This window comes from Prionailurus bengalensis, chromosome B4 (genome assembly GCF_016509475.1).
Source record: "Prionailurus bengalensis isolate Pbe53 chromosome B4, Fcat_Pben_1.1_paternal_pri, whole genome shotgun sequence".
Lineage (NCBI taxonomy): Eukaryota > Metazoa > Chordata > Mammalia > Carnivora > Felidae > Prionailurus > Prionailurus bengalensis.
The window spans coordinates 38,880,502-38,907,396 of NC_057358.1; the positions used below are offsets into that span (position 1 = coordinate 38,880,502).

Sequence of the window (26,895 nt, forward strand, 5' to 3'; positions counted from 1 at the left end):
CATTCTTACTTGATAGGATACTCTTAACATTATCCATGATCCTGAATAATTCTAAAACTGGAATAGGAATGCCTGTAATATCCTTCCCTTCAAAGTCCAGTGGGTGAAATGTGGAATGGCTTTAAGACAAGGCTGATCATTACCATAGAACTGAACAAGATTTGCCTGGGAATCACTTCTCAAAAACCTCTGCCCTGAAGAAAGTTAAGTTCCTCCCCTCTATCGTAGGGCGCTTGTACATTTTCCTATGTCATGCTTTCATTTCGCATCCATTCCCACTCCCTGAGGCTATTCTAAGCATTTCTGCAGGTCTCCAGTCACATGCCTTTGCATGTCCTCACTTGCCATGACTTCTTAAAAAAAAAAAAGTGAAACTAAAAACAAATAGAAAGGAAAAAATCAGCGTGATCTCTACCATTCAATTCGTTCATTTTCATCTGTCCTGGGAGGATATCTTTCTGCCTGGGCTCTCCTGGGTGAATACTTACTCTGGGACTAGACTAAAAATCACTGTCTCTGGGAAGGATCTTGGGGAAAGCCTGCCTAGATGAGACGATGATACAAGCCTGTTGAATATTTGGCCCCTGAGGTATCTTCCACTCCAAATATTTTGGGATGCAGATAGGAATGGTGGTCCCTCAGATTGTCTGAAACAGGGTTTTTACTCCCTGACTGGAAATGTGCTCATTTCATCACTAGATGGCGCTGGCACACAGGCAAGAATGGCTGTGATTTAATTAAAAAAAAAAAAAAAAAAGGGAGCACAAACTTTCTAATAAGCCAGAGAATTCCTTTGTTTCTGGGTGGGCAAAATCAGCTTTTGTCAAGCACATTTAAGAATAGCTGTCTGGAGTAGCAATAATCTAATTGTGCTGCTTTACCCCAAATCAACCAAATGGTCAAGACCGAATGAAAGCAGTATAATGTGTATTTAGGAGTAAAGGCATTTATAAAAAACTACAGATCTCTCAACTATGTAGTGTCAAAAAGAGATAGGTGGTCAGGAGGCTCAACTGTGCAGTAGAATTAAAAGTGAGAAGTTTTACATTCTTGTTCTGATATGGATTGATATGGATGGACCTTTGCCAGTTAAATAATACTGATATATATTCAGGTAGCTACAAATTCAATTAAGAATTAAAGTAGAAACGTTCCTATTTCCCAACAAATCATATTGTTTGAACATATTTGTATCTGTTTCAGGATTGGTTGATGGACCATTTGATAAGTTATTCACTATTGGAACCATAACCACTAACCAAATTCTGCTAAGATAACATCTAAGTGGAGTCTTAGAATTTTGGATTTGGAAAGGAGCTTACATGACCTCTGTCTTCCTCCCAGCTCCCACACTAACTTCTTCCACATTAACAAGGGCTCACTCCGTCTATTTAAACTCATAGTAACGGCAAACTGGCCACTCTGAGAAACTGCCCATCGTATTTCCAGAGAATTCCAACAGAGAATCCTTTAGGTTGAACCAAAGCATGGCTCTTTATAACTTCTACCCATAGATTTCCATTCTTCTTTTTAAAGGAATTCTGAGCTTTTTTTCATATGACTTGTTTTTAAATATGTGATGTTTCAGGGGCTCCTGGGTGGCTCAGTCAGTTAAGCAACTGTCTCTTGATTTTGGTTCAGGTCATCATCTCATGGTTTGTGAGTTCGAGCCCAAATCAGGCTCTGTGCTCATGCACAGGGCCTGCTTGGGATTCTCTCTCTCCCTCTCTCTCTGCCCCTCCCCTTCTCTCTCTCTTGCTCTCTCTCTCAAAATAAATAAAAACATGTAAAAAATTTTAAAAATATATGTGATGGTTTAGGACTTCTCAGCCCTTTCTTCAACCATGTTTTATATAACATGGTTTCTGAATTGATTTTGGTTGCCTTTTTCTGATTTATCTTAAAACGTGTTCTGATCACATAGCCAGCAGGACCATTAGCTGCCTTGGTTCAAACACTGTGTTTCTATGAAGAGGACCCACATTTGGTGAATTCTCTTCACCATTTTCTTTTTGGAGCCTGTGGCCAACTCCTAGGTCACTCCCATGGATGTGGTAAGTCAGACCGGCCCAATCCTTGTATATGAAATTAATTTTTTAAGTTATAATGCATGTGTTCAGCTCTGAGATGTGGCACGGATTTCAGTTTCTGGCTGTGGTCTGTCAAAATTACATAGATTCATTTAATTCAGACTCCAATGCCAGACATAATGGGATTCAAAATTTTGTTCCTCTGCTCATGAACTGTGTCATCTTGGGCTAGTGTACCACCTGCCTCAGAGAGTGGTACAATTTAAGTGTGATAATTTTGTGGAAAAATATTTAACACAGTTCATGCAATATAGCAAGTGTACGCTAAGTGTTTGCTATTATTATTATTATTAATATTATCCAATCATCCTTCATTTCAGCTATCCCTCCTTGTTCATGGCATATGAAAATCTGATAAGCATCTCCTGTAAGACACAGACAAAAATCCTTTCAGAGACGTGTAAGAGAGAGACCTCCGGGGCTCACCGCTGTGGCTTCCCTTCAGGCTGACATATGTACTAATCAGCAGTCTTTAGGTATAATTCTTACACCAGCCGTGGTTGTACCCATTGGCTATCAGCCAGGTCATGTCTCATCCACAAGGTGATTATGATAGATTTCGTCAGATGCCATGCTGAAAGCAAGTATGGTTTTGATGCCTCTTCTTTCTGCCAGTCTAATATCCCTATCCAAAAAGGAATAAATGAAGACATGTTTTGTTTTCTGAGATTTCGGGTTGGCTCTGAGTGATCTCTGCTTTTCTAAAGACTTACAAAGAGTCTACTTAATAATCTGTTCAGTTGATGGGTTAAAGTGGGGAAATTGTGGGTTATTTCCCCCTTCGTTTCTATTATTATAATAATGTTTGTGGAGTAAATAGCTTTTTAAAATTCTGTTCTAGAATTCTGCCAGGGATAATTGTCAAGCTGACTGGCTTATAGTTTTTATAATATGCCCCTTTCCCCCTTTTTGAGAATCGGGACAACTTTGTTCTTCTCTTGTCTGTTAACAGTTCTCCTATTCTCCATGCTTTTTCAAAGATTATTGACAATGGTTCTGGGAGTTCTTTGAGCAACCTGGGATGTGATTTGTCAAAGTCTGGAGATTTGAATTTATTAAGGGGGGTGAAAAGAACACCACACTAGTTTCTAGCTCTGGCTTTGCCCTTTACTAGCTGAGTGAGCGTGGGTACGTTTTGATTTTATTTCAGCTGAAACGTCCCCATCTGTGAAATACGGCATTGGGACCAGATGATGTTGAAGGGCCCTTCAAGGTCTGATGGTCTCTGTTCTATGTCTCAAGTAATCTAACATTTTCTTACTAGCTTTTTTCATTGATCTCGGCTTTCAGTTTCCTCTCAATAAAATTTATTCCACCTTTTTTTTTTTAATTTGGAAGATACATTTTGGTTTAGAATCCAAATGTTGTAGTGTGGCATTCAGAGTCCGACATATCTGGCCCCAGCGTTTAATTCTGGCTGTGTCCCCTCCACCCAGGTGCAAGCCTACTATCCATTCAGATGGACCATGCCGTCTTCCAGGTGCACAGGCCCGTCCATCCTTTTGCCAAGGCCACTTCCCTAAGGTGAAATGTGATATGTGATTCCCAGCCATCTCTTTCAGTGGGGTTTCACCGGCCCTTTAAAGCCCAGTGCAGTTACCAATCCTCCTGGGCAGTGTTTCCTAACCACCCCCAGGCACAGTGCTCTCCTCTCTCCAAATCTCTGATGCATTCAGTGCAGTTGGTCTGCCACTTGATCACAATAATCCTTGTGGCATTTGGGTGTGGGTGTTGAATTGTGTTGTTATTGATTTGTGTGTCCTGGGCCGCTCCCTTCTTCCCTCTTCCCCTCTTCCTGTTGAGCAGTGTCCAGGGGATACTCCAAAAAGTTTGGTGGGCTATTGAATGAATTCCAAGCCATTGACAGTTTTTCCTAATCAGAACATTTAGGTAATAATCTAATATGCAGAAATTTCTTTTTTATCTTAGGAGTCATAGGAAGTAAGCCCACATAGCTCAATACTAGAACACATTTCATCTTAAAGCAAGAAAAGGATTTTAGTACACAATTGATAACAAAGCCCAAACTAGCTCACTTTCCTCCCTATGCTATGAAATTTGAGAAAAGTTGTTGAATGGACAACTAATTGCTTCAGGATCAATTTGCATCATTGGTGCCCATCCTATTCTAATCCAACCCTTCTTCTATTGGCCAACAGCCTAACGCATTTATATTTCACCAAATAAATGGTATAGTTACATTTCTTAACAATGGAGAAACTACTGTTGTGTGTCCTACATAATATCAAGTGCATCCCAGGGAGAACTGGCTTCTCCCCTCAATGTTTGTGAAATAGTTCTTGATAGTAAATTATAAATTGTCATGAGTAATCTCAACAGAACACTTCAGAATCACACCACTGTCATAAAAATACAGCTGACCCTTGAACAGTTTGGGAGTTAGGGGCACCAACCTCCTGCACAAGAAAAAATCATGTATGACTTTTGGCTCCTCCAAGCCTCAGCTACTCATCCCTTCCTGTGGACCGGAAGCCATACCCATAACACAGTCGATTTACATGTATTTTGTGTGTTATATGTTATATGTAATGTGTATATACACATATGTAATATGTCATATTACATGCATGTATTCTTACAAAAAAGTAAGCTAGAGAAAAGAAAATGTTAATGAAATCCTAAGAAAGAGAATACATTTACAATATTGTACTGGAAAAAAATCTACGTGTATCTGGAACTGTGCAGTTCAAACCCATGTCGTTCAAGGGTCAACTTGTCCTGTAGTTGTGGGCAAGCCTTGGAATGAGTTTGTGACAGAGGAAAAATAAACTCTTTCCAAAAATGAGCTGCTCCCAAAGCATGTCAGAAACAGAGCTGAGAAAAGAAGTCATTCTTATGTTCAACACACACTGAACATCCACTTATGTACCAGACCCTACTGGGGACATTGGCATTAGGCACGAGGAGATAATAGAAAGGATATCTAGATTTTGCTCATGAGGAGCTCACCTTCTTGGGGGAGAGAGCATTAAAGAAACAGATAAGGACTGTGTGGTAAGCAAAATGCTATGTCGGTGATTTGTGAATCCACTGGGGCCAGGGGCCTGGGTAGAATGTAGAAGGCAGCAAACATCTTTGTTCCTGTGTAGGACTCCCAACCTCCCGAAACCTCCCCACACACCTGAGAAGAAGCTAAGTTCTCTGGTAGTCACTACCCCTGCCATCTTCCAACACCAGGAACAGTTGGGAACTTGGAGGCTGAACCATGTACTATTATAGTGAGAGCTGCATACTAACAAGCCAGCCTGAGGCTTATAAAGCAGTGTTTGTACAGCTCACTCATTGCCCTGGTTGGGGGTGATAAGCACAAATTTCCCAGGCAAATACAAGTAAAGCCAGTGCTTAGTAAGCTCGTAATAAATGGGAGTGTTTATAACTGTTAAACATAATGATAACACTGGAACTCTTTACAGGAAAGCAAAAGTAAAAGTGTGTGAAGAAACAGCCCAGCCACATGCATTGCTGGACGCATCATCAGCCGTGGGAACATAAACTCCTGCTCGCCAGTAACAGTCATCCAGAAATTACACCACTGAAGCCACATCTCCTTCCCTTAAAGAGCACTGTCAAGAGCACTTGTCACTTCAAATCAAGGAAAGTACTTTCCCTGGCAAATCCCATCCCTGTGAAGCCAACCTTATCTCTCACATGCCTGAACCCCTGACCCCCCCCCCCTGCAGCCTTCACTGGGTTGCAAATTCCAAGCCGGCCCATTGCCTGGACCATGGCTTCCCCACATTTTCTCCTTTTCTCTTCCAGCTTGGTCTCAGATGACTGGGCAAGGCTCTTTCCCCCCACCCCCACCGTACCTCCCCAGAGAGGAGGATGAGATCACTTCTTCCTTCCACCTGAGGAAACGGAGGCCCACGGAGTTTTGCCACTTGTCTCAAGTCACACTTCTAGTAAGGGCCCCAGGGGACCCTGAACAGGAATTGTGACCTGGCCTGTTTTGCAAGCCTCTGAGCTGTCTGCACATCCTGCCCTTCACCAGCAGGGGGCTCCATTGCTGCCTTGTCTTCCCTCTACACACAGAGGTTCTCAGTATGGAGGAGGAAGGGCGGGGGGGGGGGGGGGGGGTGTCCAAGCTCCCTGAGAATTGTAGCATCACTGGGGGAGGAGGAAAGGGGACCCGATGGATTTCCCAGAGGACTTCCTCCTACAAGGAAACCCCTCATCACCACAGCCGTGAAAGAGAGGCCGCCATGTGAAAAACTGTTGACCAAAAACCATGGGGGATTGCAGTGGTGTAAAAACACGTTCAGTGGAGCAGATTGGAAATGGGACTCTGGCTCTGCCATTTGTCAGCTCTTGGTCTTGGGCCCATGAATGTCCCCGAGGCTCCCTTTCCTCATCTATAAAATAGCTACAGTAAATACCTACCTCATCAATTTGTTCTGAAGATTCAATCTGGTGATGCGGGTCAAGCACGTGGCCCCATGACTGCGGTTATTTCAAGTACTTGAAATCTGTTTTATTTCGAGAAAATGACTTGCCTTAGGTGGAGAGGTGATTTTTTTTTAACTTCATTTTCTGCACTTTAATGTATTTATTAAGTAATGTGTTAATGGGGGCGCCCGGTGGCTCAGTCCCTTTCGCCTCCAACTTCAGCTCAGGTCATGATCTCACGGTTCGTGAGTTCGAACCCCACTCGGACTCTGTGCTGACCTCTGGGACCCTGGAGCCTGCTTGGGATTCTGGGTTTCCCTCTCGCTCTTTGCCCCTCCCCCACTCATGCTCTTTCTCAAAAATAAACATAAAAAAAGAAATGTGTTAATGGATTAATAAATAAATGCAAGCATCTTTAAAATGTAAGAAAAACACGAGTTCTTTCCAAAGTAAAAATGTTCAGTGTGCTTTAGTCCTAAAGGCTTCATGAGACCTTCTGTAAGAATGTCAAAGAGCAAACTGGAGCACAGGGGGCCTGAAGCTGTTTTATTCTACTGTGGCTGAAGTTTTTGGCTCTCAGTGTCAATAAAGGCCTCCACAAGACATAGCTAGGAGGAGGCTTTAGGACCCAAAGCACAATATTTGTCATTCTCCAAAAGTTGTAGGGTCCATCTCTGATGGCGCCATCCCCAAGAATAAACTCCTGGACTTCTCATGTGGAATAGGAGGGTGTTAGAAAAACCCCTCAAAGACACACATTAACAGCCAGACTTAGAGGCCTGTGGGAAAAGTAATTCAGAAAACGAACAAGGAAAGCAACAGAAGACTCGGTATCTACATGTTCTGCCTCCTATCATTTTCTCCAGGCCAAGAAAGACAGATCCGGGGGATTTTAGGGCACAGCACATGTTGCTTTCCCATTTGCTTGTTGTGTACAATCTTACCAGGAGGCTGTGTCCTTCCGCCTGCACCGCAGAGTTTCTGGCTATGCTACCAGGACAGCCCAGCCAGAAACAGTCTGAGGACTGTGCAGGCACAACACTCCCTCCGGGGTTCTCTTGCCCTCTCCATGATTCCCTTTCCTCACGTCGTCCTGGATATCCCTCAAAGTGTTTTGCTTGGTTTTTAGAGACACTATATGGTTTCTCATAGAAGTTTCTTCATTTCATGGGAACATTGTTTCAATGTGTAAAACCTTACACCCACCTAGTGTCTCCATTTCTTTTTTTAATTACATCTTAAGCCCCTGAGACTGGGCATCTACCCAACTTCTTCCACTGTTCCCCTGAAAGCCAGTGACCTTCTTCTTCTCAAATCTGGTGACTTTCCTAAGCTACCCTCCCTGCCCCCTTTCTCAGCCCTGGGGCCTCCCTGGGTTTGGTCACCCAGCTAAAGACTCCTTTCTGAAAATACTCTTCCATTCTCTCTGGCATGCTTGGTTATCTTCACTCCCTTGAGCACGAAAGTAGGTATGAACTCACAAACCAAGCAATGCCTTTTTTCTGTGTTTTCTGCCTTCCCACCCCAACACACACACACACACACACACACACACACACACACGTGCATGCACAGCTCCCTAAGTGTGGGTGTCCTGCAACACTTACTCCTTGGGCTATGTTCTTCCTTTTTTTGTCTTTCTCAGTGAACTCATCCCATCTCATGCTTTTTAGCCATCATCTCAGATGGCAGTGCCCACAGTCTTCATCTCTAATTGTGACTTTCAGAGCTTCTGGGTTGGTGAACACATGGAGATTTCAAGAGAATGGAGTATCTCTATATAGAACAGAAGCTCCATACCCCTTCCCTACACCTTTCCCTATGCATCTCTTCCATCTGAATGGTCATCTGTATCCTTATCATACCTTTTAATGAACTGGTAAATGGAAATATTCTTGGAGTAGGAAAAAGAAAACAACAGAGAAACTTTCTGCATGGCAAAAAGGGGTCACTTGGCCATCAAAGACCCAAATATTCTTTTTGCCTTTGGAGCAAGAGGACATTGAGAAGGTGGAACTGTCAGGATTAAAGAAGATTGTGCTGGCATTAGTTCCTAAAGGGTCCCTGGCCTTGGAAGATGAATCTCTGACCTTTATGATGGTGTGGGAGTTGAAGAGAACTGCAGTTATGAGTCTCTATGAGTGGCAGTGTCCAGGATAAATAAATAAACTTAAAAAAGAAAAAAAAGAAGCGTGACAAAGGAGAAATACCTATGGTCATGGCGCCTGAAGTAGACCAGCTAATTGTGACCCTCAAGTCTACTCTGTCTCATGACTTAGAGGATGCCTCCACTTGGTGTCTTCTCAGATTCAGTTAGTGGAGTTAAACACATCTATCCCTTACCAACCTCTTCATGAGTATTTCGGTCTGGCTTTCTAACTTCTCCCTGTCCTACACATTTTCAACTTGGTGGCGAGACCAGCTATAGCTACACGTTTTTGTCACCCCATGTACCAACATATCTGTGTTACAACTTTATTTTTCTCTTTTAAAATTTTTATCTTACTTATTTTTGAGACAGAGAGAGAGAGAGAGAGAGAGAGAGAGCACTTGTGCGTGTGAGTGAGGGAGGGGCAGAGAGAGAGAGAGAGAGAGAATCCCAAGCAGGCTCCGTGCTGTCAGCATGGAACCCAATGTGGGGCTTGATCTCACATCCCTGAGATCATGACCTGAGCCAAAATCAAGAGTCAGATGCTTAACTAAGTCACCCAGACACCCCTGTATCTCACCTTTATACCACTGCTATGGATGAGCTGGCCCTGGTCCTTGCAAAGGCCACTTTCTCCATGCACACACCAGATCCCATCCTGCAAATTTACTCAGACATTTTCCTAGCAATTCTCCCCTCTGTTCTGGAGAATCACTTCTCTGCTCTCTACTGGATCTGTCCCATGAGCATTCAGACATGGCTCTATCTTAAACACACACACACACACACACACACACACACACACACACACACAGGAAACCTCCCTAACCCCACTTCCTCCTCCAGCTGCCATCCCGTTTCTCTTCTTTACACAGCAAAACTCCTTTCAGTAGTTGTTTATACTCATAGTCTCCAATCTTTCTTCTCCCATATTCTCTGTTGAACTCGGTCTCATTAGGATTTCACAGCATCCTACCCTCTCATGCCCTCCCACTCATGCCATCACTGCCAAGACCGTTCCTATGAAAATCACCAATAATTGCCTCACCATTGCAGTCTGCGGTCATCCCAAGTAATCACTGTGCCTGACCCCTTGGCAGCATTTGGCTGAGTTGATCACTCCATCCTTCTTTAATACACTCTCTTCACTTGGCTTCTGGGAAGCCACCCTCTTCGGATTTTCCTTCTTCCTTCCTGGATACAGCTTTCCAGGCTCCTTTGTTGATTCCACCTTATTCCCCACTTCTTACTGTTTGAATGTCCAGGACCCAGTCCCTAGACCTCTTTCTAATTACTCTCTCTCCCTGAGTGACCTCATCCAGTCCATGGTTTTAAATATTATCAATATGCCTATGATGCCTGCATTTGGAATTGCATGTACATGTATCCAATTGCCCATTCACAATCTCTATTTGGATGTATAAGAGGCATCTGAAGGCATCCAAAACTGAACTCTGGTCTTTATACCAAAACTTGGTCTTCTCACAACCTTCTCCATCTTAGTCAATGGCATTCTTCTGGTTGCTGGGGCTTAAAATCTTAGAATCCAATCTCCTTCCTCCCCCCACCCCCTGCTCCCTCTCTCTTCTCTCATATTCTATGGTGATCCTTCTGCAAATCCTGTTCTCTTTACCTTCAATGTAATGTGCATAATACAACTGCAACCCACCACTTCCAAGGTACTTCCTTAGTCCAGTCACCATGTAATGGCCTCCTAACTCCCTGCTTGTGCCTGGTTGCCTACATGCTATTCTCAACAGAGCTCTCAGAGCAATCCCGTGTAGCCTGAGTTTGTCACTTCCCTGCCTCCCACGATGACCTGAACAAAGATCAAAGTGTCTACAGTGGTCTGCGAGTCCCTCCATGGTCTGAAGCCCTGTTGCTTGTTGTGCCCCGTTTCTAAATTCTCTCCCCCTTGCCTTCTCCACTCTACCTATGCTGGCCTCTTTTTTATCTCAAACATGCTGGGTGTGGCCCCACCTCTGGATCTGCCCTTGGTCTTTCCTCTACCCCAATACTCTTCTCCAAATACCTATATGATTTGCTTCCTTACTTCTTCAGGTTTGTATTCCAATTTCATCTCCTGCTGAAGATGTCCCACTTACTCTATTTAAATAGCTTTCTTCCAGTCTCAAAGCTCCCTAACTCCCTTACCCTGCTTGGATTTTTCCACAGCCTTATCACCAACTGTCATTATGTATATTTACTTGTTTTTCTTTTTCTTTTAATAGCCTACCTTTCCCTTTTAAAATGTAAGCTCCGTGATGGCAGGGATTTTTGTCTGTCTTGTTAACTTCTGAACCCTCATTGACTAAAATGTGGACACATAGTAAATATGTGTCAAGTACCTGAATGAGTGAATGGATTTCTCCCTTGAAGATGATTTTCAGAGGTGCCTCGGTGGCTAGTCAATTGAGTGTCTGACTCTTGATTTCAGCTCAGGTCATGATCCCAGGGTCATGGGATCAAGTCCTGTGCTGGGCATGGAGCCTGCTTAAGTTTGTCTCTCCCCCCACCCCCACCCCCGCCGCTCCTTCTCCTCTCCCATGCTTGCTGTCTCTCTCCCTCTAAAATAATTTTTTTAAAGATGATTTTCAGATTTCCTCCTATATTCTCCATTTTAGCTACCAGCCCTAGTTTAGAACTTATTTTCTCAAGTCTGTATTACTATAATATCCTATGCCCTGGTGTCCTTTAGTAACAGAACCAAGACTATTAAACAGGTTTCCTGATTCTCAGCCTAGGTTACCTCCACTGCCTGGTCATTCCAGCCTCTAAATATTTTTAATGTTCTGTTAGTAGTGCCCATCTATGATGGCATGCTTAGCCAGAAACTCATGGAGAACATAAGCTTTGATTATGCTTGAGAACCCTGTTTAAGCAGTCATAGGAACAAACTTTTGCCCCCATTCTTAGAGGTTCTAACGTCTTAAATTATATTCTTGTCAGACTTTGTGGTTAAAAAACCACAGCACAGAAAGTGAGTACATTATTGGGAATGGAGGAGCTTGGACAAGATGAGTAACGTAAGTACATTCTTTTTGGAACCCCTGGAGTTTCTGGGAGCCCCTCTTCCAGGAGAATAACAAGGCTGAATTGAGTGTAAGAGACATATCTGTGATTTTCATAACCTTTGCTCCCTCCTTTTCCATGTGGCAGAAGGCTTTCTCTCTGAAACCAGGAAAAACAATGGAGCCACAGCATGGCCCTGGGCTTTGCAAACCCAAATACCTAGCAGAACCAAGTAGAGAATGTAAATGAGGAAAGAAGTACAGATCATGAAGACCTGGGGAGGGCATGATCTCCCTAAAGGGATCACCTCTCTTCAACTTGGCCAGTGGTTGGCAGGGGAAAAATGTGGGTCTACAAATTTTCAAAAGAAGCTGGAAATCTGGAATTTGATGATGGAAAATCTCCTAAATTGTAAATGTTGACAATATATTCAATTTTTTTTAAATGCCATATGGTTCACAAAACACATCTCTGGGCTAAATTGGTCCTGTGAGCTGCTTTCCCTACAACCTATCATGCAGGAAAAAGAGAATAAGCAGTAGGGTCATACAGATTGAGTTAGACTCTTGGCTCGATCTATTAGATCACAGACAATGTTATTTCAAGTTACTTAAACCAAGCTTCATGTTTTCCATCTCCAAATTCAGGACAGTGCTTACAGGAGTGATACACAAATTAAATGAAATAGTGTTGTTGGCACTCAATGTTAATTTCTTCTTTCTTATTCTCTGCCCTCTCCCCTCTTTCGCATTGCACAATAAACTGGAAAGAACAGCTCCTCCACATTCTTATTTGAAGCAAGTTAAGCAACATTTTTTATCATTTGTCATACATTTTTCTAGGCAAATTGAACATGATGAGCCTAAAAGTCCACCAGTTGTTTACCAGACCTCATTTGCATCTGTGATAGGAAGCAAACCTGAAGAGGAACTTTTTGGTTGTTACTCTGTTTCGTTTTATTTTATTGTGTTTTATTTTTAAAGGACAGGAGGACAGAGGTTGTATTAAAGAAACATTTTCCACCAAATTAAATCAAATTCAGAAAACACGATGTCCAGCCGCAAAGGGGACCCCGGCACAGCCAGAAGCGAAAACTCCACAGCACTCCTTAGGTTTTCAAAGAGCCTTTACAAAAGTGGGAGGGAGGGGCACAGAATCAGAGCAGAAAAGCAGAGTGTCACTCGCTTGTAGCCACCACGTTAGCAAGTCAGGGGCTCAGAAGGAGCTGAGACTTGCAAAAAGTGCTCAGGAACAGCAGAAAGGGCTTTATGCATATATGTTCTGCTCAGGAAGACTAGGGAAGGACAGGTCCAGTGCTTAGGGCAGAGGATGTAATGCTAGCAGGTGAGAGATACGAAGCAGAGTTACTCAACTCCTACTTAGCTTCCATCCTCTCTATCTCCAAGAAGGATCTTTAAGCTGGAAAGAGTATAAACATGGTGAAGAGGAAATTGTAGCCCTAGGTGCGAAGCTCCTTAGAAAATAAATACCTGGCCTCTCTAAATAAGCTCAGGTCTCCAGGCCCTGACAAATTACATGCCTGGGGACTGAAACAGCTTGTAGATTTAATCACAGAACCATTGTCAGTAATCTTTCAGGAATCTCTGGAGGGATGCCAAAGAAATAGTGATGGGCAACTGTCCTAGTTGTCAAAAGGGAGACTACGTAGGTTCGGGAAAGTTTGCACTGTTCAGTTTAATTTTGATCCCAGCAAACCCTAACCTGGGTTATTAAAGAGTGAGATTATAATCACATCAAAAAGGAAGTGGTATTCTCAAGAAGCCAGTACAAATTCATGCAGAATAAACCACATCATACTGACATCATTTCATATTTTTTACATTTTTTTTGAAAGGTTACCAAAACTCACCGGATTGTTCCAGAGGGAGCGAATCTTTCAGCAGGGCTTTTGACAAAGTTTCTCATGGTAAGATGAATAGATAAGGACCAGATGCTTTCCAGTTGAGTGAAGGTACAACCAGGCAAACCACGGCATCCAGAAAGCATTGCACGATTGAGCGAAGTCCCCCAAGGAGAGGTAGATACAACAAGATGCCTCTGGTCCCTGTTTGGGACCGGTTCCGTTGAAAATCTTTCAGTGACATGCACTATATGCCAACATGTAAATATGGGCTGACACAAAATGAAATATAAATAATATGCTGCATGACAGAAACAGGATATGGTCTGCCTGAACAAGGAGCCAAAACAAACACAGTGGAATTTAATGGGGGGGGGGAGGGGAATGAAAGTTTTTCATTTTGATTTAAAGAAAACAACAACTCAGTTATTAAAACTGTTGACAATAGTTAATGTAAAGAAGTTTTGAGGACTTGAGCTCAAAAAGCTCAACATAAGCCAAAAGTTCTGACATGGCTACAAAAGACTCATGTTCATCAGGCAACAGTGAGGGAAGCATAGGGCGCCCCCCTGCCCCCCCCCCCCCCCCCAGTCATGAGCATGCCATTGGGCCACTTCCCTCAGGGTCTCAGGGTTTGCCCTAGGCACTGGGTTTCTCCTTCATATTAAGCTTTGTGGGCCTTTGTCATTGTTTTTTTTTTAGTTATAAAATCAAAATATAATCATTAGAAACTTAGAAATGTAGAGAGGTAAAAAAAGAACATGAAAGCAATCTAGTTCTCTCATCAGTTGAGGATCACTACTGATTTCATTTTGGTATGCATCCTTCAGATCTTTTTTAGTGTAAGAAGGAGGCAAAGGGGAGAAAGTTTTGTTTTTTTTTTTTAATTTTTTTTTTCAACATTTATTTTTGGGACAGAGAGAGACAGAGCATGAACGGGGGAGGGGCAGAGAGAGAGGGAGACACAGAATCAGAAGCAGGCTCCAGGCTCTGAGCCATCAGCCCAGAGCCTGACGCGGGGCTTGAACTCACGGACCGCGAGATCGTGACCTGGCTGAAGTTGGACGCTTAACCGACTGCGCCACCCAGGCGCCCCAAGGGAGAAAGTTTTAAAAAGGGGAAAACGTACGGGCACCAGGGTGGCTCAGGCGGTTGGTTAAGTGTTCTACTGTTGATTTCGGCTCAAGTCATGATCTCATGGTTTGTGAGTTCGAGCCCCATGTCAGCCTCTGAGCTGACAGCATGGAGCCTGCTTGGGATTCTCTCTTTCCCTCTGCCCCTTCCCCCAGGATTGCATTCTCCCTCCCCCCCCCTCCGGCCCCCACCTCTCTCTCTCTCTCCCAAAATAAATAAAACTGTGGCTTATGTAGTTTTATATGGTTTTAAAAAGTAACATCGTATCCTGAATTATCTCCCCAACTCATTATACATCCTTTAAAAACACAGCTTTAGTAGTTACACATTCTATTATCATATGGATATGCCTTAATCTGTTTACATTGACTCATTTAGGTTGTTTACATTGTTTACATTGACTCATTTAAGCTGTTTCTTTTTAGAGGTGTGGCAGGGAGGTGACACCAGATTTTAAAGGGGATACCGACAAAGCAGTGAGTAACTCTGGGTGGGCAGCAAATTAAGAGAAGGCTCTTGGAAACCTTGTCATGAGAGGGACAGTTAGAAAATGAGAATGTTTGTCCCAGGGAAGGGCAGACTGAGAGAACCCTGAAAGTTGTCTTCAAATCCTTGAAGAGCTGTCACAGGGGAGAGGGAGAGAATTAGTGCTGTGTTGTTCCAGAGGTTGAATGAAGAGAGTGGAAAGAGGTTGGGGGGAGTCTGATCACAGCTCCATCTATCACGATTCCTGCTGCCTACCAATGGCCACAATGGGAAATGCTCAAGCTGAGGCAGGATGGCCACCCGGGGCAGGAATTTGTGGACCGGATTCCTCCATGGCGTGAGAGGCAGAAATAATAACCTCAAAGATTTCTTCCAACTGGAAGGTTTGGTGTTGCTTTCTAAGTAACAAAACTGCCCTTCGGTGACCTTGCTTGCATGAAGAATTTATGGCAGGTAAGGAGGACAGAAGTCGATGTCATTAATTTTACTGCCAGGGTGAGCACTGTAGCTCAGAGATACAATATACATCTTTGTGCTCTGTATTGGTTCTCATCTAGATAGCAGTTTACAGTCAACAATGCGTTTTTTCATATACACCTTGTAATTTCATTCTTGTAACAGCTTTGCGAAGTAGGTGTTATCATTCTCCCACATTTAAAAATGAGAAAATTGAGGCCTGAAGTGCTCAAGTGACACAGCCCAATCCTCCAGCTCCTGTTCCCTGGCACTTTCCACGATAAGATGTCACTCCTCTGGTGTGAGTCCCTGGGCAGTCTTTTATGGGCTCCCATAGGAGGGTCTTTTGTCCTTCACACCAAGTGTATTTCATAGCTAGGCTGCCAGATTTTAAAAACCCATTCGGGTAAGATTATATGTTATTTTTCTTTTTCCATGCCATCCTCCTGTTACTCAACGATGTCTCTAGAATGCAGATCCGACCATGTCAGCCCCCTGTTTAGATTTCTTTAGTTTCCCGTTGTCTCCCACAGTGACTCCTAACCCAGTTGGGAAGGGACATTTTGGAATCTTAGCAGGAAATGAAGCATGGTTCAAAGCATCAGACATTATTTGAAAAGAAAAATTAAAGCTCTTGGCTCATAAATACATTTCCTGCTTGGTAGTGATATATAGGCAATACTATAACCCTCAATCCTTTTGGGAGAGCATATTATTTTGAGAGTGCAGATGAGTGCTTGGGATTTTAATTTTTATCAAAGGGAGCAATAAAGTTTTACTGCTGCTGTTTGAGAAACACTGATGAAATAATGCCACCTTTTTCACTGTATTTTTAAATACAGTCAGGCTTATGTCTGGGCTCTCTATCTTCTATTGGTCTAGGTTTCTATGTCAAAGCAATTCCATCTTTTTTTAAATTAATGTTTTAAAGTTTATTTTTGAGACAGTCAGAGAGAGAGTATGAGTGGGAGAGAGATAGAGAGAGAAAGGAAAGAGAGAGAGAGAATCCCAAGCAGGCTCCATGCTCCTCATTGAGCCTGATGCAGGGCTTGATCCCACAACTGTGAGACCATGACCCGAGCTGAAATCAAGAGTCGGACGCTTAACCCACTGAGACACCCAGGAACCCCAAAGCAATTCCAGCTTAATTATTGTGACTTGATAGGATGTTTTGACAGGACAAGCGCCTCTAATGTTTTTCCCTCCAAAATTGTCTTAGCTATTCTGGCCCTTTGTTCTTCCATATTAATTTTAGTATGAGCTTTTCAAGGTCCTTGAAAAAAAAACCCTCATTTTAATTTTGGTTGTCACTGCACTGAAATTATGGATTTAAATTGGGGGGAAAAGCTGACAAGCTAATGATATTGAGTCCTTCCATCCATTTATTCAGGTGTGGCAGGGTATGCTGGTCACCTACTCATCAGCGACATGCCCTACCCCATGCCTTTCTTGTTGCTAGAACAACAAGCCCCATGATAGAGGCTGCAGACAGGAGATGCTCTCCCAGCTCCCTTACTGGCAGGCATGACCTCAGGACGTCCTCCTGGGCAGTGGGGAATAAGGTGAAGATTTATGAGAAAGGTTTGATAATAATGGATGTGTGAAGAGATACTTCTACGTCCTTCAGAACAGGGCTATGTGAGGAAGACTTTGCACACAGACTAGAGTTAGGACATCTAACCTGCAACCCTGAGAAGACAAATCTGAGGATAAAGTCCTTGCTGGAGAGTACACAGCATAAAGATGGAAAGAGCTTGAGTGTTTGATGACATCTTTGAGTGTCAGAATTAAACAACCCTGGACCTGCTTATGCTGGACTTCTTATGCAAAATAATAAACATTCTCTGATTTAAGACACTTTTGGTTGGGTATCTGTTACTAGCATGTGAAAGCATCCTGATGAATGTAACAGGCGTTTGGTTTTTTTTTCCATTTCCTTCAGTATTATTTCCTAATTTTTGCCACAGACACTTCTTACATTTTTGTGAATAAAACATTTTTAAAATTATATTTCTTATTATCTGCTACTGATGATGAGGTAGGCTACTGATTTGTTTGTTGGTCTTATATCCAGCCTTCGTGATCACTTTTATTAATTCCCAAAAGTTTGTCTAGAAAATCTCATACTATCATATCATCTGCAAGTAGGGACAGTTTTCCTTTTGCTTTTAAATTCTTGTGTCTATTACTTATTTTCTTTATCTTATTGTATTACTTAGGCTTTCAGTAAAGTATTGAGAAGGAGCAGTTACAGTAACCAGTCCTGGCTCCTCTTGACTCTGATAGGAATCCTTATGAAGTTTTATATCTTAGGTCTCAGTATGGCATGACTCCAGGGGACTCCATCACATGACTCTGCCATTATGTGTGATTTTGTGATACATTTTTATAAATATTCCTCATTTGGTTAAGTTATTCCTTTTTGTATCAGTTTGCATTAGGCTTGGCTGCAAGTAACACAAGTCTAAATAGCAGTGGATTAAACAAGATAGAGATGTATTTCTCACATTCAAGATGTCCAGAGGTAGTCCATTCAAATGGCACACAGCGAGTGCATCTCAGTCTGAGAGATTCTGGTTTCTACTTTCACATTCCACCATCTTCATGGGAAAGGTGGAAAAGCTTTTCCCAATAGGTGAAGAAAAAGCATTTAATAGAATTTATCACAGACATGGGGCGCCTGTGTAGCTCAGTCAATTAAGCGTCTGACTTCAGCCAGGTCATGATCTCATGGTTTGTGAGTTCGAGCCCCGTGTCAGGCTCTGTGCTGACAGCTCAGAGCCTGGATCCTGCTTTGGATTCTGTGTCTTGCCCTCTCTCTGCTCTTCCCCTGCTCATGCTCTGTCTCTCTCTCCTTCAAAATTAAACAAACATTAAAAAAATTAAAAAAAAGAATTTGTCACAGACTTGTGATTTTTTGTTTTAAACCTTAACAAACTAGGACTAGAACATATGGCCAAGGTTGTTGACTTCATCCAGTATTTATTCTCCCCTTCTCCCATTGTAAAAATAAACTTCAACATTTTCATCTGAATTGTCAAGTTTATTTGCATACATTTATCTATTTTCTCCCCATGGTTTGTTTACTCCATATCTTAATGTGGTATGCGTATGTTCTTTTTTTGTTCTTTTCTGTTGTGCTTCTCAATATTGTTTATTTATGCCTTTTTTTCTTGGGTAGCCTTGCTAAATATTTTTGTTTTATTCAAAAAATCCAATCTTACTCATTGATCTTTTGATACAGTTTGTTTTCTAATTTACTGATCTCTCTTTTAGCTTTATTATCTCCTTCTTTCTAGTGTTTCTAGGCTTTTTCTGAGTTGAATTGATTGTACATTCATGTAATTTTCATCTTTCTTTTTATAAATTAATTGTAGGTTCTAATTGTACCTTTTTTTTTACATAGCCCTGATGAAAAGTTCAGAATCAGAATAAAGAATATCACACAAAACAATTCATGAAAATTAAATACAAATCCCTTAATGATTATGAAAAAAAGGATATAGGCAATGGGTTTGAAGGGACTGAATATGTACCATTATGTAGCTCTATGTACAAAATTATACCTTTTAATTTCACTCTAGCTGCATCTTACGTTTATATGTGACCCTTTCATTTTTATTTAGTTTAAAATATTTTGGACTTTCCACTGTGATTTCCTCTTGAACCCAAAAACTATTTAGGAGAGCATTTTTAAGCTCCCAAACATGTTTGTTCCTTTGTTTGTTTTTAACTTAAAAAAAAAACCCTGGGGGGATTTCTAGGGGGCTCAGTCAGTTAAGCATCTGACTCTTGATCTCAACTCAGGTCATGATCTCAGGGTTTGTGCGTTGAAGCTCCTCATTGGGCTCTGCTGATGGTGCAGAGCCTGTTTGGGGTTCTGTCTCTCCTTCTCTCTGCTCCTCCCCTGCTTGTGTTCTCTCTCTCTCTCTCTCTCTCTCTCTCTCAAAATAAATAAACTCAAGAAAATAAAAAAAACAAAAAACAAAAAAGAACAAAACACCTGGGCACCTGGTTGGCTCAGTCAGTTAAGTGGCTAGCTTCAGCTCAAGTCATAATCTTCCATTTCGTGGATTTGACCCCTGCGTCGGACTCTGTGCTGACAGCTCAGAGCCTGGAGCCCGCTTTGGATTTTAGGTCTCCCTCTCTGCCCCCCGTTCCCTGCTCTCATGTTCTGTCTCTCTCTCTCAAAAATAAATAAACAATAAAAAAAAAAAAAAAACCTCCCCTCTGGCTTACAGGTGTCTAACTTAATCACACAGTGATCAGAAAATATGTATAATTCATTTGTAACTAGTGTGAATTATTATTATCCTTCTTTTGTCTTTTTTAAATTTGCTTTTTCTTTTTCTACGTGCTTTTAGATTGATAGTTTTTACCACTACTTTTTCTTCCGCTTATGGTATGCATTTCTATCCTTTAAAATATTATATTTATCCTTAAACAGTCAACAATAATATACTTTTTAAAAAAAATAACAAATCTCAAGGGCGCCTGGATGTCTCAGTCAGTTGAGCGTCCAACTTTGGCTCAGGTCATGATCTCACGGTTTGTGAGTTCAAACCCTGTGTTGGGCTCTGTGGGGACAGCTCAGAGCCTGGAGCCTGCTTCAGATTCTGTGTCTCCCTCTATCTCTCTGCCCCTCACCTGCTTGTGCTCTATCGCTCTCTCTCTCAAAAATAAATAAACATTAAAAAAAATTTTAATTAACAAATCTAAACTTTTTCAATATTTTTAAACTTTTTTCAATATTTTTATTCTCGTTCTGATAATACATAAAATTCATCTTCTTCTTCCTCTTCCATTTTATTATTCTCTTGAACTCTACTTTCACTGCTTTATAAATAAAAAGTATTACTTTTATTGTCAGTAATTCACTATATTTAGTAACATATTTAATTAATTTCTGTTTACTCGATTATTTTTCCATTTTCTTGTCAAAATATAACTTATAATAAGTTCTGCTGGTGAGGATTAGTTGGTGGCAAGATTTTAGCCTTTTCATTTCTGAAATGTTTCTATTTTATACTGTATTTTTCAAATTTTATACTGCATTTTGACTCAGTTAGCTGAATATAAATTTCCCTTAGCACTTTGAAGATATGATTCCTATATTTCTTGGCTTCTATTGCTACGGGTGGAAAGTTGAAGGCACAACTTCAGTCTAATTGTTAATCTTTCAGAAGTAATCTATTTTTTCTTCTCTGGTAACTTTAAAGATTTTTCTTTTATTGAATTCGTTACACAGTTTCACTGTGATATAGATGTATCTTTATCCTGCTAGATACCCAAAGCACACTTTTGATTTGAATTATCATGCTTTCCTTTAATTCTGGAAAATTCTGAGCTACTCTCTTTCAAAAAATGGCTTCTCCATCACTCCTTCAAGTTTTCCTTTGTGTTGCAACCTCTCATTTAATCTTCCATTCCTTTAACTATTCTCTTTAAAATTTTGTATTTCTTTGTTTTATTGTACTAAATCTGGGTGAATTTGTCAGCACTATCTTCTCATTTACTAATGATCTCTTAAACTGTGCCCAAAGGATTTATCCTGCCTATTCAGTTTCTTATTCCATTCAATAATATATTTTTAGGTTCCAAGATTTTCAGCAGATCATTTTTGCATACCTACATGTGGTGATTTGCAAAATGGCCTCAAATTCATCCCATTCCTACACGCATGTCCCTTTGCAATGTGACTTTGAGTTTCTCCTCATGAAAAAGTGGATTATCTTTCTCCATCCTTGAATCTGGGTTTAGCTCCGTGACTCTCTTTGACCAGGGGACATTGGCAAATATAATTCAAACAGGGGCTTGAGAAGAGCTTGTACACTGGGGCTTGACCTTTTTTCTGGCTGCAGGAAAATGCTATCACCGTGCGCAGAAGCCAGGACTGGCTTCCTAAAAGATGAGAAAGCACAATAAGAGGCCACCTAGCTGTCCCAGTGATTCCAGCTGAGGCCCCAAGTGTGCAAATAAGGCCATCCTGGACCATGCAGCTCCAGCTAAGCCAGTTCAGATCAGAACTGCCTACTCAACACAAAACCGTAAGATACAACACAGGTTTGATTTTTGAGCCACTGAGTTTTGGGGCAGTTTGTGACGTAACCAAAGGTTATTGATACTAAATCTATCTAGTTCAATTTCTCCCTGTTATCTGTCACAACTTTTGCTCGTTGTCAATGTATCTAATTTCTTTTTAATATCTTTGATCATCTTACGTGAGTTCTTGTCAAATTGCTTCATAAATTGCTTTTTCACTGGAGTTACAGATTGATTTTGTTGATTGTCTCATTTCTACATACGTTCTGGAAAGTTTGCAGACTCATTTTGCATGAGAGGATTTCTGTTTTGTTTGTTTTGATCTCTCTTGCACCCAATTGAGAAGTTTTGTGGATGCTTCCACCCAGGACCCTGCCCTCTCGGTCCTTCACCAGTTTATAGTGATGTCGAGGGGCTCCTGCCCCACGGTGACAATGAGAGTATTACAGAGTCCGTCGCAGAACCTGGATCAGTTCCTAGTCAGGAGGTTGGGTCTTAAATCTTCCTTCCCTGGCCCCAGATCTTCTGAGAGAGTCAGACCCCGTCTCCAGGGAGTTAGCCTGCTACTCTCATCTTGTGCATAGAGGCTCAGTCCTGGTTGCCCCCAAAGGAGTTAGGGTTCTTCCTGATGCTGTCTGATTTGGACTTGGAGCCCCACAAGCCCATGGCTCCATCCACTCTCACTGCTCTGCAGTGATCCAGAAAGATATTGTTCTCTCGTATTTGAGTTTGGCTACATCTTATTATGTTTGCTTTTCTTTTTACACCTGTCGTTTATTGCTTTATGCTTAGAGAGCAGGGAAATATAAGATTAAGGAAAGCCAAATTAACAGGATATCCATTTCAGACAAGTTTCTCCCTAAAAATTGAAACATAAACTCCTTAGGCTGCCTTTCAACATCTTTTGCAATTCAGGTCCACCCCACTTCCACTGCCAGGCGTCCCACACTCCATTGACATGGGGTTTCCTGCTGTTCCCTGAACATTCATGCTCCTGTGCCCTTACACCTCTGTTCCTTCTGTCAGCATGGCCCTCCTGCCACACCTTTAACTCTAAGACCTTGATCAAAACTCATTTCAACTGGGAAGCTGGCTCCAGATCCTACAGGCTAAGCTATTTCTATTTCTTCTCTGCACAATGCACTCAATACATATAAACTGAATGAATGAATGAATGGATGAATCATATGATAAGCAAGACTGAGTGAACACACAAGACGTGTGACTTACTGCCATATTGCTACCTCGGTGGTCAATTGTTGTTTAGCTAAGTGTCTGCTCTGAGCGACTGTGTAAGTAGGGGGAAAGCAGTGGACACAGTTTTTCCATGAAGGTTGTCTTGTATCATGGCCATTAAGTTAATTCTGCATGAAACCAGTTTAGATAGCCTAATATACTTCTGTAAAAGTGTGGCCTTTACAACTATTAAGGCAAGACGATTAGGGACAAACCGTCTCATTTCCTTCCTCAATTTCACAGCATTCTTTTAAAAAGAGAAGAGATGTTAGCATGAGCGCTGGGTTGGTTGTTTGTTTTTTTTTTTTTTTTCCATTTCAGGAATGTTAAAAATATGATGGAAAAAAGCTTAATTACTTCAAGGTCTAGTATGTTTAAATGCTTTAACATCTATAAAAGCCCAATTGTATCTTTCTGTTCATTATGATTCTATCTCAGGAGAAGGGTTACATTTTTTTGGTCCCTTTTTGACAAGGAGAAGATAATTTATCAAGGAAAATGGCACCAAATGGCATGTTTTTTGAGCAAAAATATTTACTTAATTGTCCAACTTTTCTGGACTCCTTCAGGATACTATTTCTTCCTCAGGAACAGAATGAAGGCTCTGTGACACGGAAAAAACAAAAAACAGTTTCAGTCTGGGTGCGGGATACTTGTGCTTTCTTTTCCTCCAGCTCAGTTGCACGGCTATGGCAAAAACAGAAATTCAACTGAGTAGCATTTTTGTTCTAAAAACATCTAAAATTCATCTTGAATCTGTATCTCTTCTGGGGAGAGAAACTAAATCCATTCTAACAAGTAATTAAGCAAACAAACAAAAACTCCCCTAAAACCACAGTCTCCTCTGGCACCTACCTGTCTACGCCTGCTTCCTGCCTGCACCTCCGCCCCTGGAGCTTCTTTGGGAGCCACCTCCTTCTGCACGCGCCATCTCTCACCTGGCCCACTGTCACGGAGGGCTCACTCTGGGACACAGGGCTGAGTCACACCAAAGCTGCATGCGGGAACTGTGGGTAACAGAGCTGAGAACGAGAAGCGATTGTCCCATGTCACGTTACAACTTTATTCCTGATTCCACTAGTTGTCCCAGCTTCCTGAAAACTCCAGATGAAATTTATTCGAGATTTCATATCCCTGGTAATTCAGGGGGGAAAAAAGCCTAAAATTTTTCTCCAAATCTCTATTTCCCAGCACATTCTTAATTCAGGCTCAAGGCTTTATTCATTCAATTTCACTTAACAAAAAGGCATTAACTACTTCCTCTGCTCTGTGCTGTATTTCCTATAGATACTGACTTTGAATCCATGGTAAGCCCTCAAAAAGGATTTAGAGTTTGGACAATTTAGAATTTTTTTTAAACATTTTATTTTTAAGTAGTCTCTACACCCAACACCGAGCTCAAACCCACCATCCCGAGATCAAGAGTCATGTTCCGCTGACTGAGTCAGCCAGGTGCCCCTAAACAATTTAGAATTCTGAATCAATTTCACCATCTACAAAAAGGATCCAAAGTTAATAAATTGTCTTTTCTACTTGTACAGCCAACTATCTCACTGTACTTGAGCAATTATGGCATATCCCAGAGAAGGAGATAAGGGAGAGGGACGTGGGGAATTTTTTATTTACAGAAAAAGTATCTAGGGGTATCTTTTGGCTCATTGTCTTAATTTTTCATGCTAAGTATCCATATGAATTTTTGCAAAGGAGAACAAGATTCACGATAGAGGTAAGTCAAACCATTATACTTATCCAGGGATGCATGTCAATTATATCTCAATAGAACTGGAAAAAAATAAAATAACAAAAATTAGAGAAAGAAGTACTGCTGAAGGAAAGGGTATCAACCACAGTTCTTAGACATGTAATTGTGGTACATTTAGTTTCATCTCACTTCAAGTCCTGTATATGAGCACCTGCTAGGTGCTAGGCACTGCGTTAATGTCGAGAGTAAGTTCTATTTCTGCCCAATAGAGATATAATGCAAGCTATACGTGTAATTTTAAAGTTGCTATAAGCCACGTTAAAACCCATTACAAGGACATAGGTGAATGTGGTCTGGTCTGACCGACCTTCAGTCTCACCCTACCATTCCCACCCTCTGCCCCAGAACTTCAGCCTCCCAGGGCCACTAAGTTCCTCCTACAAGCCCGTCTGTTCCTCCTTGGGCCTTGCACTAGTTCCTGCCTCTGCCTGGTGGCTCCTCCCATGTTGTTGCCCCGAATTCTTGTCATCTGGTAGAGTAATGCAGTGATGGCTGATAGGAGCCTGGTGTCGATGCAGCCCTGGTCACGATGCAGGGGCGCTTGCACTTGATGAAGGAGGGAACACTACTTTCATCCAGTCATAAAGAATGGAATCCAAATGGTGGAACTTTGGACTCCATGACAACAGGCTTTCATCTGGGAATGTGTAGACTTGTTTTCACTGAGGAACTTGAAGCTAACAGGGTGGGTGACGCCATAAACCCATTCTACCCTCTATCCGCTAAGCCATGTACCCTGGCACAGAGCTGCCATCTTCTCGAAGGAAAAAATCGTTTTTCTAACTTCTACAAAGCCACTGTATTGGCCAGTGGCAGCTTTGTGCTGCAGGTGGAGGAGGAAAGAGCCCTCACCAGCCCCTCTTAAAATGTATCTTGCAAGTGGCTCCCTATGTTGTTCTATGTAGTCTGGGATACACATATTTGTGTATTTGTGATAATTCTTACATCTCAGCTATAAGATTCTCACGAGGAGAGACAGAAAAAGAACAGAAATATCAATCATTTCAGTAAATCTTATTTTGGGCCCAACATGAATCATCTGCCCTCAAGACTCTGGTTCCCTGGCATTCAGATGGAGTTTTCCATGACAGCAGGAGGCATGGGCTTCTGTCTCCTACTTTGTCAGAAATGAGCCTTAACTAAGAATTAGGGGAGAGCAGAGTCACATCCAGATGTAAGGGGCCTTCTGGAGAAAAGTCTGAGACCATGGGTATTGGAGATCACTATTGTGGTGGTGTAAAACCTCCTTTACAATATCACCCCCACTCCAGAAATCCACACCATTCATTTAAAAAAAAAATCCTGCTCACTGAATCTACATTAGAAAATTTCTAAAGAGATCCCTTAACCTTCTCCCTTCCTTTCTTCCTCCTTCCCATATGCCAATAATCAACCATTAACGAAATGTTCTTATGCCTACTATGTGCCAGTGGTGACAAAGGAAGACACAGCAAGTTTCTGGTCACATGGAGCTTAACACAAGTTTGTTTCCAAGTTGGTTTCTCCAAACAGAACATTTTAGGTCTAAGGTGGTCTCTGGGAATTTGATGATGTTCACATCTCCAGAACCCCTGGTTCCCCCTTCATGTTCTGTGAGATTGAGATTGAGTTAGAAGTCACTGATTGTATGCTGAGGAGAAAAAAATTCCTCACCTGCACCCAAAGAAATGAAGCTGTGTCTTTCCTGTATACTCTTACCACCTGGCAAGTACATTCAGATTTTCCAAACACCAAATCAAAGACACTGACCTCCAGACAGGACCGCAGCTCCACGCTTATCAAACTTCCTCTTCTCCATGCCTCAGTTATTAAGCACACCATTTAGGTTTTCTTAACTCACTCTCTTCAAAGATGGCATGCTATCTGTTTAAATATATATGTTTCATGTTTGTTTACCATCATGTATGTGCTGAACATCTGTACTAATTTTGCAATGAGTTTCTGTAAACAACAAAAGTGATAAAACATCGTCCCTGCCATTTTTGAACTCATGGGCCAGTGGAGAAGACAGAAAGTAAAGCCATGGTAGGTCCTGTAGAAAGACAGCAAACCTAGCCACTAACTTTAACTGGTGAAGCTGGGAAGGCTTCATGGAGGAACTGATTTTTGAACTGAATCTTAGAGAATGAGAGTGAGTTATCCAGGTAGAGAAACAAAGGGAAGACAACTCTAGGGAGGGGGAACAGAGTGTGCAAAGTGCCAAGGAAGGTGTATTCTATAGAGATATGAACACCATTCCCCCAGCACAGCTCGTTTCTAT

At 41.7% G+C, this 26,895-nt stretch overlaps 1 protein-coding gene across 1 annotated transcript in view; it reads right to left on the minus strand.

Moving 5' to 3' along the window:
* PARP11 (poly(ADP-ribose) polymerase family member 11) overlaps positions 1-13,709 on the minus strand; it is a 68,509-nt gene extending 54,800 nt beyond the window's left edge. The window contains exon 1 of the mRNA XM_043564223.1: positions 13,529-13,709. The gene's annotated coding sequence lies outside the window, so the exon portion shown is untranslated. The remainder of the gene's footprint in view (positions 1-13,528) is intronic.
* Between the last annotated feature and the right edge of the window lie 13,186 nt (positions 13,710-26,895).